At 40.1% G+C, this 14,635-nt stretch overlaps 1 protein-coding gene across 17 annotated transcripts in view; it reads right to left on the bottom strand.

Annotated features, from left to right (window-relative positions):
• Nucleotides 1-14,635, bottom strand: part of THRB (thyroid hormone receptor beta) — a 177,254-nt gene that overhangs the window by 129,250 nt on the left and 33,369 nt on the right. For 13 of the 17 annotated variants that reach the window (XM_075419013.1, XM_075419010.1, XM_075419012.1 and 10 more), the window contains one exon: nt 4,635-4,658. The gene's annotated coding sequence lies outside the window, so the exon portion shown is untranslated. Of the gene's footprint in view, nt 1-4,634; nt 4,662-14,635 lie in introns of all 17 variants that reach the window. The other 4 variants (XM_075419006.1, XM_075419015.1, XM_075419004.1 and 1 more) reach the window with 1 other exon arrangement.

The following is a 14,635-nucleotide window of genomic DNA, read 5'->3' as shown; positions in this document are numbered from 1 at the left end:
CCTTTCCACTTCCCCACAGCCGCAAATCCCTTACCTACCAGCAAGTGTAATTAACCTTTTTTTATCCTTTTGCAACCTCTTGCCCTCCCTTACCTTTCTCTTCTCCTTGGATGTCCATGTAGCCTCCATGCACAGGAACACAGACTTGCTTATCTCAGCCACCTTACCTTGGCTTATCAAACACAAGGGTATCTCTCTTCTCTATTTTTGCCCTCCTGTTGTTTTAATCTAATAATTTTCTGATTCTAGTTTAGACTGCAGGTGTCAAAGTCAACCTCTACCAGTGACACCTGAAGTATCAGAAAGAGTTTGTGTGTGTTTTTGTACTCATCACCTCTGTGCCTTCATCACCTGACTGCATTATCCCAGGCACCCGTGTACCAGCGATGCGTCAGGCTGCCCTACCTGCCACTACAATTAATGGGCGATGCCATTGCTCTAACTGACCCACAGCCACGTATAAACCATACATATGGGTTAGTCCAGGGAGGGAGAGGAGTAGGGACGGTCCAAGTACAGGAATGACAAGTCAGCTACAGAGTGCCCACCACCTGCTAGCAGGTTGGGTATCATGGATACAGGACACGAAATCCTGGGACATGCCACAGCTCACCCTCAAATTATCCTGAATAGCTCTAATTTCAGAGAATCATAGAATAGTTTGGGTTGGAAGGGACCTTTAAAGGTCACCTAGTCCAACCCCCCCTGCAACAAGCAGGAACACCTTCCACTAGACCAGGTTGCTCAGAGCCCCGTCCAACCTGGTCTTGAATGTTTCCAGGGATGGGGCATCTACCACCTCTCTGGGCAACCTGTGCCAGTATTTCACCAGCCCCATTGTAAAAAAATTTCTTCTTTATATCCAGTCTAAATCTACCTTCTTTTAGTTTAAAACCGTTATCCCTTCTCCTATTGCCACAGGCCCCACTAAATTTCTTAATTTTTTACAGAATACCTTTCTCACAGGTCTTTCAGCAGAGCCAGAATTGCATGACAACTCTCCGGAACAATTTTTTATGCATGCATATGGCCTGCACTAGACTTAGCTGTTGCTCCTGTCATACTACCGTGGAGTTACATTCTACATTCCTGCAATAGACGCTACGCTACATAAGTGCCATAGGATGGCATAATTCTGATCTCGGCTTGATAGATTCTTCCATTTGCAAGATTTTGCACAGTAACTCCTGATTAATTTTGGATGTTCTAATCTATGAGTTTATCAAAGTAACAAAAAAGAGTCATGACTATTTTTGTTCAACACAGTGTTTCATGCTTCTTCGGGTATAAAATTACTTTTTTGATCAACGATTTTTATGCATTTTCTATGAAAAGGAACTGCTGCCTCTTATCCAATAAAACAAGGATGCACTTCCCTGTAGCTGATGAGAACTGAAAGATGAGTGTCCTCCACTCGCTCTCAGTATCCCATGTAGGTCCCAAACCAAACATACAAGTTATTTCTTTTTCAGTTTTGCGGAAAGTTGACTATTTTATACTAGGAATTCTATATAGTCTGCTAAAAATTTACCCTGACCTTTTTAGTCATATGGATATTAAGTTTGGTTATACTAGAGCCTATGTTAAAGATGATGGCATTATGCTCACTGAATAACTGAAGAAATTTCTGCATTCATTCAGGACTGGAGTTATATCACAGAAGGCATTCAATAAACGTCATAGATAAATTACTACTTTTCAGTGGACTCAATACAAAATGTAAGCTACTAAATAAATCAGACAAAATATTAGAAGATTATGGAGAAAGACATGTCTATGGACCGATCAGACAAGAGCAGAAACTGGCTTGGTACTAGTACATACGACTGCAGCACACAAAACCTGCAAGCTCAGAGGCGCCAAACCCACCACGGCAATTCTTCACGGATCTGCTCAAAGACTTTTCAACTTTCACCATCGAAACAAGAGTGACCTGCTTCCAGCTCTGATTTTGGAAATCCTGTGTCTGCCTGGACCACATAAGAGCCTTTGTTGGTGGAGATGTGGATTTAAAAGGCCTGAAGCAACTCTTCAGATAATCTGGTCTGACTTCCTGCCTGGCACGGGGCATAATGCCTCATGCAGCAATTTCTTTCAAAGCACAAGAACTTGTAACTCTGCTAGAAGATATTTCAGAATGAGATGTAATCTTGATTTAATTACTCTGAGTGATCTACCACATTCCTTTCTAAGCGTTTCCAATGGTTAATTACACCTACGGTATCGTATTTGCAACGTGAACTCCTCTTGCTTATCTTGCTGTGTTTTTGTCTGTTGGAGCCCTATCCTATCTCCCTACACAGATATTTTTAGATACTAACCACATCACATCTCAAAATTCTCTTATTCAAGATAAATAGTTTGCCTGTTTGGCAAACCAAAATAGGGATTCCTGAATCCAACGCACAGCAGCTGCGGTGGTACTGTAGATAGCTTTTGACTACAGACACTACAAGACAAAAGTCAATTCAAGTGCAAGAGGAAGGCACTGAGCATCTTCTTTAACAAGCTTTTCCAGCTTTCAGAGCAGTCATCCATTTGTAAGACCTCGAAATTTGGAATAAATAGCACCACAATCTGGAGAATTTAGTGTTTAACTTAGTTGACAAATTCCAGCTCAAACCGGATCAGTAGTTACTAAATACAGTAGTTAACTCATAAAGAAATAGTTGGTTGATGGCAGGTGGTTTTCTACTACTCACACGCCAAAATCACATAAAAGCCCTGCTAACAGAATGACCCAGTACTTCTGCAGGCACTGCCAAGGCAGAAATTCAGGAGTGAGCAATATGTACCCTAAAATACTTCCAGTTGTGACTCTGGGAAACAAAATTTCCACTACTGCTGTGATGCTATATTACCTGGGCATATTACTTCGACATTTGTATTACTGTAGCATTCAGAGGCTCCACATAAGGCTCTCTTGTGTTAGGTGATCAACTACAAACAGAGCGAGCTTAATTTGTTTTTGCAATGTTTGCCCAGTTCTTGTACGGCTGAATCCTGGTAAGGAGACAGAAGGAGGACTTGTGTCCTCCCTGGATCACAGACGCTGATGAGATCAGTGTACAAAGACTGCTCAGAACTAGGATGTTTTTCTGGCATTTACTAAATCCTTGTATTACCCATGCAATTCTCAACACATTATAAAGTTCCTCAGCAGACTATTCCAGAAGGGCTTTCAGTCCTTTGCCCTGATTTGGTGCAGAACAGCAGCATCTCACTGTCCTGGAGATGCATTATATATGCACACACCTCTGTAACTGCAAAGACATGCACATACTCTCCATGTACTAATACAGAGCAAGAATATGCAAAGCTAGATTGTCTGCGATTTACAACATCACTTTAAAATTTTCCACAACAAAAAAATGTGATACGACACCTCATTACTTTTTCACAACACTTCTGGATTTTTCCATTAATCTTTCACATTTCTACTCACTTGTGGTTTCAGACAGTTTACATTTTGCATAGCTTAACTGTTTTGGTTTTTTTTTTAGCCTCCTTCTTCCCTGGTCCAAGGATGCCCCTCTGCAAATCAGGAATCCAGTTTATGCAGATGTATCAACTTTTACTGGTTTAAGAAGTCAGCAGGTTTAAAAAACCTTCCTTCTAATCACACTTCCATTTGGAAGGCATTTGACTTGAAATAGGTGCACGAAATCCAGCTAACAGCTCTGCAAGCTTTTACTTTAACCATCTATAAAAGCCATAACAGGCAAATATGGGAGGAAAAGAAAACAGTAGCCAACACCACCTACCGTCCTCAGTATCCTGTGAATGGCTATTAAAACTGAAAGTATTACCTGTGTCTGAAAAGTAATTATGTATTTCTGTAATGCTCTGAACAGGTTCACACTGCAGCTGCCTGTCAGAACAACTTGCTATCTTACACCTGGCTATGTTATTTGACATAGCTGCTTCATTTTCTAGATAACACTGCACGTGAATGTCAGCATCCTCACTGCAATGAAGGACATTAAAAGATAACGCCCCCTTTTTAAATACCCCTTGTTGTTGGTAATGTATTGAAAAAACTTCTCCTGCCTTTTGCTTATCTGGCAGATGCATAGAGAACCCATTTCCAGAATGCAGCCTGAATCACGTTATGCAGAAGAAAAAGATGTATTCATTCCTTGAAGAGTTCACTCCTCCTCTACAGATGCATTTATTTTATTTAACGGTGTAACTCAAACTCCCACCACCACATCTCAAAAACCAAAAATTTGCTACAAAGCTACTTATTTTATTGGCGCATACTCTAATATTTCATTTGCAAACTGCAAAAAAGTTCTCCTTCTATGCGAAGAATTTAATCAACTGAGTAGTGAAAACTATAGACTCTGCTGAAAAATAATTACCTGTAAATTGCTTATAGGCAGAAAGAAGTTTCCAAATCTATGCAGGTATCTTACTTTGATTAAAAGACCAAGTAGTGGCTTAGTAACAATAAAAAATAGGCAAATGCATTGCACTCACTCTGCAATACTGTCTCCTTTCCTTTTTGTGCTTTGACATACTGACCCACACGATTGTCTAGGATCTACTCTGAAATGTTGAGCATATTTGTTAAAAATTACCTCCAATTAACTTGAATATCTTACTAAAGTGGAATAAAAAAAAAATCTTACCTTATTAGAGCTCCATTTTCTGTTCTGCTGAAAAAGAATAAAGAAATCTGTATTAAAGATCCATTTGGTAAAAAGTACTTTCTGAAGTTATTATTTTAGTTTCACTTCAATCAACACCAAAACTCTGGGGTTCTTTTTACATAACTGAAATAAATTTCCATTAGCTTGGAGAGTTAATCATTCTCAACACTCTGGAGTGGAGGCCTTTATTTATTTACTATCTTAGCTAGCTGTTCTAAACAAACTTTTCAAATGCTTTGGAAATATCAATACAAACAACTGATCTAGTTAAGTTGTCACCCAAACTGCAGGCTGATTAGGCACACTTTCTAGGTTTCTTTTCACTGCAAGCAGTATTTTATGACCAGTATTTGTATTGCTGTTATTTTTACTGGACACAGTATTTCCTGTTGTAAGATGGACTCGCATTGCAGTATGCCTACCCAAAGAGCTGCCCAGCCCGGAAGGTTTCTTAAAAGCAGCTATTTTCTGCTCGATCCCAAAACAGGTAGGGTCAGTGGCAGCTGTAGAAGAATGAAAGCTTCAAGCCATTTCATTAAACATTTGCTTCAACTAAGCTATTCTAAATAGCACATTTGCCAATAGCTCACTAACGTACATCATGGAACCCGAAAAACAAAAAAGCCTTAAGACTATTCCGAAAAAGTTCTGGCATGATTCAGAACAATCAATGAATTCCAAGGCCTGCAGAAATATTAATTAACCTTTCATTTCTTTGTGACTTTTGTTCAGTCCTTTACAACCGAGGAGAACTATTTGCAGGCATCAGCATTATAATTGGGAATTGGATTCTGGTAACTCTGAAGTAAATGGGAATTTTTTGCCACTAATATATGCAAGAACAGAATCACACTTTATCTTATTTAATTTTCTAAATTAGCATAATAGACGGCATGAAACAGAAAACAAAAAGCCAAGTCTAATAAAATCTGACAGTTATTAGTGGTATTTGTTGAAAAGCAGAGAAAATCATGCCGAGTCACAGGCGAAGAATCTCAACCTCTAGCACTTGCCATACACTTCATTAGCCATCAGTCAGTAGGGTTAGAAATTTACAGATGAGGGGAAACCAAGAGGAGACCTTGTTCATCTTTGCCAAGGACAAACCTGAAGCTTGGCCTCAAAACGTGATCAATGCAATGGCTGAAGAGATGAAATCTCTGCTTTACAATGAAAATACTGTGTTTTGGGGGACAGGTGGGTTAATAAGAGTCTTCTAGGAGTAGCTGTCAATCTGAGGGAAGCAAAGCTTAAGTGAATAGTAGAGTGCCTCTTCCCTTAGTTTAGTGTGTGTTCACCTGATATTTTATGAGAAACCTATAAAATAAGCTTATTTCAGAAATGGAACACGTAAACTTAAAAAAGAGACATTCCCAAAGTGCAGAAATTAATTAGATTAACCATCCATTTTGAGAAAAGGCATGAGATCTCGTATCTATGAATCAGCTCATCAGAGCTGATATTTGCAATGTCTGATTTCCCACAGCGGAGTATCTGCATATGTATACTTTCAAAGGAAGAGGAATAACTATACGGTCATTTCATTAGTTAGTAAAATACATATAAACCCCACAGGTTTAATTTTCGACAGCTCTTTCTGATAATCAGCTACTAAAACATGCATTAGCACCAGATTACTTCACATTTACCTGTCTGGCTTTAGGTGTGGGTCACCCACGAGAGGTAACTTAAGAAAGGTTTTTCATGCAGGAATCAAGGGACAGAACCACAAGGTATTGTATCACTGAATGCTACGCAGGGTTTCAACAGGATTGAGCGGGATCTATTACAGCGCAAGCCAAATCCTTCGTACTTTTCTCATGCAAAACACCCATTGAAGCTAGCCAGAGTGCAACTGAGGACATACTATGACACTGATTCTTTATTACTCACCTGTCCCAATGCTACAGAGGTTCACCGCACAAAGTTTATGGGACGAGAATGGTTCTTTGTGGGAAGGGAAAGGAATATCTTACAGGATAGCCTGCTTTAACCACAAAGCAGGTACAGAGGCAAGTCTGAAGAAGACTAAAAGTCATCCTGGACTTGTGACAAGATCCACAGCTTTTGAAGCGGAGTATTTCTGTGATAGAAACACTCACAGCATAGGCTGCTTTGAAGCATATTTAACTCATCCTACGTATTTTTAAAAGAAGAATGAAAGCTGACTTTGGCAGGGTTTAGGACTCCCAGAAAAAAAAAAAAGTCCTAGCATGCTTAAAGAAACAGTTTGCATAAGTTTCCCTTATCTGATCTAGCTGTTGATAACAGGACAAGCTATAAGGAGAGCCACGAGCACCTCCCATCACATGTTCTCACGGGCCCTGCTGCCTGCCTAGCTTGATGGCCTCAGTAGACGATTGTCCAAGAGGACCATGCCCTAGAGAAAGAACAACCCTTTATTGTTCTCCATCAGGCAGCAGGAAGCCTCTCTCTATCTTCTTCTGTCGAACTGGAGATAACGTCCACCCCTGCGTGCCCGAAACCACACCAGGTAAGTGAAGCTCCAAGCACTCAACAGTCCCTGCAGAAGACCTGTCAGGCTTCCTGCCTGATCTACCTGTGACACCTGGGCAGAGAGTTTCACCTGCGCTCTTTGCTTTCACGTAAAAATATGTTTCCTGTTAACTGCTTGCACTGCTTTCATGCTTTGTGACCTCCTTGCTTAGTTGGAGGGGAAGATCTCTAGAAAAAAAAAAAAGACATTTTCATTGCAATATTCAGATGTGTCATATCTCTAAGCAGATACAGTAAAACTCTTTACAGTAAAAACAGTACTTGTTGCCAGTCACCAAATGTGATAACTTTGGATGCACTCTGGAGGGATTCTAGCAGACTGCCCCAAGAGCACTTCAATACAATTGAGTTAAACCAAGCAGACAACTGTCTACACTCAGTGACCAAACGCTCTGCAATTTCAACAAGGTATTTGACATTATCCTTTCAATTCAGACAAAAAAATCATAAATATTTTTGCAAGCTCCATCTTTTTCAGAACAACTCCTTATGACTCTGTTTTGTAAATACTAAAATTGACACTAAAAGAAATCCTACTGACAGAGATTGTGTTAACAATGTACCTTGCTACTGGATGCTGTTCACGAGTCTTCTTTCAGAAGACTCAACACTGACTCCAGTCGAACTACAGAAAACTAATACTGCCGAATTGATTAGACAGCAGAATAGACATAGGTGAAAATTTCCTCCTTTACCAGACTTCGAAAATTCTTCACTGCACAGAGTTGTACACATAAAAGCATTCCTTTTCATTTCAGTCATTATTATTTCACCTTTTCTGTTGCATGCTTTTTAGCAGAAATTGCAAAGCTGAAGATAAAGCAACATACCTTGCCATTAACCAAAACATGGGTTTGATCCCTATAATGAATACACCCAATTAGCTAAACCAAGTTTTTTCCTAACAATTCAGCACTTGCCTAGTACACAGTAGGAGAAAAGGCATCCAAGTGCACTTCACAAAATTTAGATACACATGACATATTCTGCCTAAGTCTTTGAACAGACACCATATTAGGGATGAGGGCACTGCTCTGCTACATATATTACTATCCAACAAAATCCTATTAATCCTATTAAAAATTACTTTTAGTCTACTGAAATCCTTCACAGACCTCTTCCATTGGAAAGAAACAACTAAGGGGAATGTTATGAAAAGATGCAAATCTTTTCAGTCCTCCAGATAGATTCGTCATCATCCCTGAATTTAGTTTACTTTTGTAGTCCCCACAGGATGCTGTGATGTTCAGAGGTCCACAAGGAGACTAACTGAGCAAAGCAACCACAATTTCCATTTTCACAAAAGATCACAGAAAGGCAATCAGGCCTGGAAAGGCTATGTCCTGGTTTCGGCTGGGACTGAGTTCATTTTCTTCCTAATAGCTGGTATAGTGCTGTGTTTTGGATTTAACATGAGAATAATGTTGATGACACACTGATGTTTTCAGTTGTTGCTAGGTAGTGCTTGTGCTAAGTCAAGGACTTTTTCAGCTTCCCACACTCTATCGACTGAGGAGGTGCACAAGAAGCTGGGAGGGAGGGCATCCAGGACAGCTGACCCAAACTGGCCAAAGGGATATTCTGTACCATACGACGTCATGCTCAGTATATAAATTGAGGGGAGTTGGCCGGGCACTGCGATCGCTGCTCAGAGTTGGGCTGGGCATTGGCCAGCAGGTGGTGGGCAACTGCACTGTGCATCACTCGTATTCTACATTTTGTTATTATCATTATTTTTTCTTCCTTTGCTGTCCTATTAAACTGTCTTTATCTCAACCCATGAGTTTTACTTTTTTTTTCCGATTCTCCTCCCCATCCCACCAGGTGGGAGGGGGTGAGCAAGCAGCTGCATGGTGTGAAGTTGCCGGCTGGGGTTAAACCCCGACAGGCTACGAAGTTCTCACTCCATCAGAGCCGAGGAAGGAAAAAGAAAGGGGTGGGGGACCAAGAATCACAATCTGGAAATAAATTAATTCCTAAAGCCACTCCAATAAGTTGGCTTTCAGTTCTGCTGTTTAGCAGCTCCCAGTAAGAATTAAAATGCATGTCAGTTAAAAAAAAAAAAAAGTCAGAAAAAAAGAAAAAAACAACAGAGAAAATCTCATTGAACTTCCTCAGCAAAGTTATTCCTCAAGATGCAAGGAACTCTGCTGCCAAAAAATGTAATTTAATTCTTCCTGCCCCATCTTGGCTCAAGGCCATTTGATTTCACAGTTCCAGCACTTGCAGTAGTTAGCAAGTTGTGCCATGCACTTTTGTAGAGTGAAAAGCCATGACTGCAGCATGCCAAAGTCTAAACTGTGACTGGCATTTTCATTTCTGAAACTCTACACAGCGTGCCTTGGATTGTTTGGTGCTTCCTCAGGGAGACTCAGTCTCTGTGGGTGCAGGGAGGCTGTAGATGTACCTATGTGCACAGTCTAAAATCCAGGACATACAGATGCAGCCTGAGAATGTCTACTACCAGTGCAACACTAATCATAATTACCATGTGGGTATATGCTCTTTGCAGGATAAAAGGCTAGAAGAAAGCCCATGTTTGGACAGCAAAGACAAGATCATAGCTGGAAGGGAGAAAACACATAAAATAGCTCCATACAAGGCATATGTGCAGATTAAAAATTAACCATCATTGCCAAAAAGCTGCATAAAACCCCACCCACAGCTATACATGCCCACACATAACTGCCAGCTGTAGGAGGAACATGTGGTCCATGTTCTAGTGCCCCACCAGCATGATCAGTCACAGAGCCACTTCCTCATGTCTGTCCTTCTCCCCAGGGAAGTGCTGAATGCGCAGGCACGTTCCAGTTTCTTCACTCACCATTTATTATTGCTCTTGATGACTGGCTGTCATATAAATCATAAAGTTCAATGATTTTTTGGAAGCTAGTCCTCCGCCTGGGTCTAAGAAGTCTTAAATTTCAGCTAAGTAGCTTAAACTAACTGTTCAGAGGCAGAATAACGAGGAAGCAAAAATCACCACTGCTGCTGTTGCGTGTTTGTTGAGTCCAGCCTAAAGAAACAAAATCTCACAGCTGCTTTACTGGAAATGCTACAAATACGCTGTGCAGAAGCTATTATCTTCTCCAATAAATGGTGAGCCCACAGACAGCAATGTCCATAGTCCTGTTTTGCCTGCATTTCCATTACAATTCTCTGTTTGAATGAAGAATTAACAAGATCAAAATATATTTTGGCTACTAGACCTTTAAGTTCTACTACAGTACATTTTATTTACATTCTGAATGTTAATGTCACAATTTTCCTTGACTTAAAAAAGGATGGAGATAAATTGACTTTAAAAAAAAAAGTACCAAAATATTGTTTCAAATCCACAAATTTATTTCTCTACTCTTTTTTAAAATTACATTATTTGTGCCATTAAAAAGAGAAGCTAATGTATTATTCTAACACAGCAGTTTCATAAAATTCAAGAGAGCTAAGCAGATTTCAGAAAACGACAGCTATTCTCTCTGTGCATAACATCATCATATGCCCTAAACCCAATTCTTTTCTCCCTCTGAAAGGTATTTAAGGATCTCATCTCTCCATGGTCCAGCCCAGTGACACCAAAGTGCAACAATTCACAGTTCAGCCAGTGAGAAACATTCTGTTCCCCTTAGGATTGAAAACCTCGCCAAAGATCAAGAACCTAATTAGAAAAGGCATCAAGATGTTGAAAAGCAGCCTTCATCCATATTTTTGAACTATCAATGTTCATCATTTTTCTGAGTATTGCCCAAAACTTCACAAAAACCTAAAAATAGTCAAATCTGAGAAGAACCTTCAAGCTTTAAATGCAACATATGAAGGTGGTGAAACAGAAAGTTTGGGGGACTTAGGGATATTCATCCCACATGTGTTTCACCATATACTGCAGTTATCGGTGGAAGCTGCTTCTTCTAAGACTGGTGGTGCAGACAGCACCCTGGGATTTTCTCCTCTCCTCCTTCAGCTTACTGAAGAGGAACCCAGAGGGCAGACAAGCTGAGACAGCCAAAGCAAGGGGAGACATTTCACCCTTACATTCAGACTGTTCTACACTAGATGCCTGATTTTAATCATTGTCTGTATGTCTGGGTAAGCATAAACTACAGCAGAGATAAGACTTGGATCTTCAAACCTTGCATCAGAAAGCATGTTATTTTGCTGTTTGTAATCACCCCACTGACACGAGAACAATTATGGTTATCTTAATTGCCCCTAGTTTGTCTTCTGTGGGATAGCAGAATTAAAAAGGCTAATATCTCCAAGGACAAATGTAGAGTGAATATTGGTGCACAATATCCCCAGCCAGTGAATGTCATTACTGAGTCCCGGAATAAAACACAACAGGCTTTTGTCACGTTAGCATCTCTTCCAGGGTGCCAATCCCAGCCCAACACATCCCAGAGCTTAAAGCCTGGCAGCCTCCACCAAGTCCAACAGAACACATTATTTTTTCCCCCAACACTTTTTCTAATAACTAAGTTGGTGGTGCCACGTGCTCCTTGGGATGGCAGATGACACCCATCACACCTGCACGCTGGAATGCAGCTCTCATAGCAATTCCCATCAAAAATTAAAGCAAGAAAGTTCTATGAAAGCAGAGGTTTAGCACATGCATTTAATGAAAAAAAACATTAAAAATTACAGTGAACTAGTCCATAGCACATTAATTGTTTTGACTTTCAGATCTCTTTTTTTTACATTTCTTTCTTCTGTTTTCTTCTACCTGTGTGGCACGTGCCCCTCATTGAAGTGCCATGTATAGCACGTGTCCCAGTAAATTGTCCCCATGCAGTTCAGAACTGTGGCCACAGACCACATGATCTGAGCAAGGGATACGTCCCTAAGCTCTGCATACATTCTGAAAGCTACGAAAAATACCCTAAGAATAAATAAAATTGAAATCTGCCATTTGAAAGTCAATGCAAAGCAAGGTTAGAGAGGAGAATAATTTCTTATTTATGGTACATTAAAGATTTTAAGGAGTATTGTACAACACCACTATACAATCATAAGGCCAGCAATTCTGCTGGGAAGTGGTCTTCAGATGGCAGGTTTGGTTGCCTATGTGATAAATAGACAATGAAATAGAAACAGGTATTTCTAAGCAGGGCTTTGCAAAATGTCTCCCTATGCCCAGTGTATACAGCACATATAAATCTTCACTGAAACACAGCTACGTTTAAGCAGTCTCTGCAGCTGCCTAACTTCTCTTCATCATTTGTGACGAGGTGGTGGTAAACACCACTAGTGACAATGGCGTGACTTCTCAGGGATAACCAGCTATGACTAAATTCAAAACATTGTAGAATGAAGATTTTCTGGCTAAGCTAACAGGATAAAAGCCTTAAGAAATGATATTTGCTTTATTTTCTGGAGCTAAGGTCAAGAATGCTGAAGCTCCAGAGTGTTTATGAAGGGTGGAATTGGGCTAAACTCCAATTAAGAGAAAAACTGATAGATTTAGACATTTATTTAGTAACTATGTAGTAATGTATCAAAGCCAATCTGTCACAATTGCCTTTTATGTTTATTTCAACAACAACAAAAAAAATCTATCAAAGTACTCCAATTCAAACTGCAATCTTGCACATTGAAAACTTCTAAATACACGACTAGTAGGAAAGGGAAAAGTGGTATTTTCCCCATTTTTGATGCTCCATTAAAAAAAGCTTACTTTACATTTCTGTATTTTTAGAAAAACAATGGTATTTGCTTCTTTTTATCCACCAGTATATCACAGATAATACTCATCTGCCGGGTTTGTGAGGTATTTGCAGTTGTAACTCAAAAGACAAATTCTTTGTTACAAACAGAGAACAAATAACGGGGATTTACAAAGCAGTAATTATACTGAGAGGGTTTACAGATAACGATGTATTAAAAGAAATACTACATGCAAAATATTTTTTTTAAATAAATCCTCTGAGCATTATCACCACTTACACTAAGGACCCTTTAATAACGTTACCATAAAAGGGATTTTAAATGCTTGTCATCCCTAAAGGATGCCTGCAGCCTCTGCCAAGCTCTCCTACGTAGGCTGAAGATGGTAGCGTATATCTGTTCTACGGTCAGCAAATGATGATAAATGAGCAGAGCAAACTTTGAGCCCAAAGCAATAAACCACACTAAAGGTAGATGATGTACTCCAGCAACCAGCCAAAGCACGTCAGCTGCCGCGAGCCCTGGCAGCAAACGGGAGCAGAGACTGAAAGCTGGTGCCTGCAGTCCCCACCAGCCAACGCCGAGCAGCCGCGTGTTGCGCAACAAGCACGAGCAGGAGAGCAACTGAGCAAGGAGCACCACCAAGGACAAAGACCACGGTCGGGCCTTTGCACTGCTTCACTGGCAGCCTCCCAAGGACAGGCACTCCTTACACACTGGAGACCTGTGGCTGGCTGCACGGCATTCCCCAGGGGACCTGCACCAGCTACAGCTGTGTCTGAGGATGCCCTGAAGCGAACTGCCAGCTTGTGCGACTCCAGACTAGACAAATGCAAAAGCAAAGATGACTTCAAGCATCCCACTGTCTGAACTAAAGAGGATGTTAAGTTTCACTTTGATATATCTCACTTTGATATAGTTCATGTTATGGCCTCCAGTTGCGTCAGGGGAGGTTTAGATTGGATATTAGGAAAAATATCTTTACTGAAAGAGTGGTCAGGCATTGGAATAGGCTGCCCAGGGAAGTGGTGGAGTCACCATCCCTGGAGGTGTTCAAAAAATGTGTAGATGTGGCACTTCAGCACATGGTTTAGCAGGCATGGTGGTGATGGGTTGACAGTTGGACTTCATGATCTTAGAGGTCTTTTCCAACCTCAACAATTCTATGATTCTATGAGCAGCATCTAGCCAAGAAGTTATCTTATGATACAGTGTACATTCTTTATTTAGTTATCGATGCCTACCACAGTTTCTGTTCTTGTTAAGTCAGGCAGATTTCTACATCTCCTTACAGTAAAATATTGAGCTGGGAATCACAAACAAAGTTAAAACATTTTGTATAAAGTTGTCCTGAGATCCTTTTCATCCCACTGTCTTATTGTCAAACTAACTGAAAATGGGAGAATCTGACTGTTAGTTATTAAAAAAATTGGAATTACTTTCCCAAACCTTTTCTCTAAGTGATATGTTATCATAGCTTAAAATTTGTAATTTATTAATTATTGGCAGCAGTAGCACGCAGAGTTATGTACTGATTTTTTAAGGTTACCTTTCAACACACAAAAATAGTTACTAGTGCTATATATACATCAAAAAATACACTAGTTTATTATTAATTGCTTTGATGGAGACAGGCACTATAATTAATTAGATGGTCAAGAGAAATCCAGATCCAATGCAACAGATGCCAATACCCTGAGTAATATGTCTCCTGTGTAGAACCTTTTTTTCTTAAATACATTAATTACAAGGTTTTGACTTCTGGCATGGATCCCTGAACCAGATAGGGCTGCATGAAGGCAGTG

Source organism: Opisthocomus hoazin, chromosome 4 (assembly GCF_030867145.1).
Source record: "Opisthocomus hoazin isolate bOpiHoa1 chromosome 4, bOpiHoa1.hap1, whole genome shotgun sequence".
Classification (NCBI taxonomy): Eukaryota; Metazoa; Chordata; class Aves; order Opisthocomiformes; family Opisthocomidae; genus Opisthocomus; species Opisthocomus hoazin.
Note: the sequence above shows the minus strand (reverse complement) of the source record. Positions and strands in the feature narration are given on the sequence as shown.